At 45.7% G+C, this 2,500-nt stretch overlaps 1 protein-coding gene across 7 annotated transcripts in view; it reads right to left on the minus strand.

Annotated features, from left to right (window-relative positions):
- The window catches only part of garnl3 (GTPase activating Rap/RanGAP domain like 3), an 83,841-nt gene that overhangs the window by 31,401 nt on the left and 49,940 nt on the right, over nt 1–2,500 (minus strand). The gene's annotated exons all lie outside the window — the stretch shown is intronic.

Raw genomic sequence — 2,500 nt, forward strand, 5'->3', positions numbered from 1 at the left:
CACACCAACAGCAGAGTGAGCGGCTAGGATAACACTGTTCACATCACACCAATAGCAGAGTGAACGGCTAGGATAACACTATTCACACCACACCAATAGCAGAGTGAGCGGCTAGGATAACACTGTTCACATCACACCAATAGCAGAGTGAACGGCTAGGATAACACTATTCACACCACACCAATAGCAGAGTGAACGGCTAGGATAACACTGTTCACATCACACAACATCAATAGTAGAGTAATCAGCTAGGATAACACTATCCACATCACACCAACAGCAGATTATTCGGGATCAGGAAATGATCACAGGTTGGATTAGAAACCGTGGACACTAGGACCCCTATGTGGTACTGATGCTACTGTGATCACCACAGCAACCCCTCCCAACAAATCCATTCGTAAACAGCGTTCCATATTACCCCCCGTGTTTGTGCGTGATTAATTTGAGCGCACAGCTGTTCGCAGGCCACTGATGTGCTGACATTTTCCCAAAGTCACACATCGGGCCACCCTGAGCCGCGCTGCTGTCGATACACCCCGAGTGTTCCGCGGTGTCTTACAGCGGCTGATTTCAGGGGGCACCACACACACACACACACACACACACACACACACACACACACACACACACACACACAGCCGGTGTCTTACAGTGGCTGACTTCAGGGGGCACCCTCAAGACATTGATTTCCACTGAGCGCCGCACAAAAGAGAGCAAATCATATCGAAGGTTCCCTCCGGCAGCGGAGCCGGCGTGTCGGACGGGTGGACAACAGGTCCTTTGTGCGTCTCATCTGGAAGGCTAATCTAGGTCTCGCTCAGCGCTCCAGACCCAGAGATCTCTGGTGTGTGTGTGTAAGGGTGTGTGTGTGTGTGTGTGTGTGTGTGTGTGTGTGTGTTGGTGAGGGTGTGTGTATATTTGTGAGGGTGAGTGTGATTGTGAGGGTGTGTGTGTGTATTTGTGAGTGTGTGTGTATTTGTGAGGGTGGGTGTGATTGTAAGGGTGTCTATGTTTGTGAGGGTGTGTGTGTTTGTGAGGGTGGGTGTGTATTTGCGAGGGGAGGGGAATGTGTGTTTCTGAGAAAAGATGAAGAGACATGGAGAGAGGGCGGAGAAGAAAAGGAGGAGAGAGAAAGAGCGAGTGAAGGAAGGAGAAAAAAAGAGACGGTGGGAGAAGTTCAAACAGGTGCTCTCCTTTTAACAGGTGCTCTCGTTTAATGAGCAAAACAAAATGGGACATCAAGAGAGGCTCCAGCGTTTCAACCATCTGAGTCTGACCCTTTCCAGTCGTTAACTGTGATCTAATCTCATATTTCTCTATCTCTCTCTCATCTTTCTTTCTCTCTCTCATTCTCTCTTCTTTCTTTCTTTCTCTCTCTCATTCTCTCATTCTCACTTTCTCTCTCTAACGGGGTCTCCCATTGATTTGAGGGCGCGCCAGACTCTGGTGGTTCAGCTTTAATTGGCGCAGACAATCCTTTGCTCTGCTCACGTTCACAACCATGTAGTAGACCAGAGGTTCTCCAACAGCTTAAAGAGACACTATGCAACTTTTTCATAGTCATAAAATCGCTTAGAAATTGTTGTTTTGCTTGACTGACCAGTTTTATCAAAAACAGTACTATTTCCTCCCGCCCCCAGTGTCCCTATCCGCTATTGCAACCTTGCAGTTTGTTCAGGAGGCGATCGCTCCTTGTTTACATCTGGAAGGCTGAGATGCGTAAGGAACAAGAACCACGCTTGCAATTTCTACAGTATATTTATATATAGCCTATATATAAATATACACGCTAAAGCTGTCGGGGAAGAGAAATATGCAAGCATAAAAGGAGCGAAAACGAAAAACGAAACCGAAACCAGAGATGAAATCGCCAATCCTGCATAGTTTCTCTTTAACACTGCTGAGGTCCAATTACAACTCTGAAGGCTGAGGCAGACAAGGCAACATTCAAGGAATCAAGGATTTTTATTGCCATTGTTTATTGCCATTGCCATTGTGTGTGCACGTGCAAGTATTCATGCACTACTAGGCCTTTTCTCATACACACAACTGAAAAATCTTGGCAAATGGAAGCGATAGGGAAGGCGGCTTTAAAACCCTAAAACCCTTCCAACAGCGAGTTAGCATGGATGCTAAACAGCAAGAGTTATTCACAGTATTACCTATTACTACAACAAGGCAAACACAGAGCAACAGACATACTGTAAGCAAAATAATCCCAACTTTCCCACCAAAGTGCTCTCGTTATCCACACAAACAGCTCTTCATCGATTCCATAACTCCCCAATTGCAAAGAAATTAAATATCCATGTGTTGTCAGGCACAATTCCAATGTAGGCTCTCTACAGTCAGAGACGGTTGCTACAGTATAGACGCTCTAATGGGTGCCAATGGGTGCGATGACAGCAGTTTTAGCTTTAAAGATGTGTTAACAAACGTGTTGGCATTTTCAAATAAATATTTTACTTCACAGCCCTGAATTATGTTGTAATGTCAT

The sequence above is a fragment of the Sardina pilchardus genome, chromosome 14 (assembly GCF_963854185.1).
Source record: "Sardina pilchardus chromosome 14, fSarPil1.1, whole genome shotgun sequence".
NCBI classification, from domain to species: Eukaryota; Metazoa; Chordata; class Actinopteri; order Clupeiformes; family Clupeidae; genus Sardina; species Sardina pilchardus.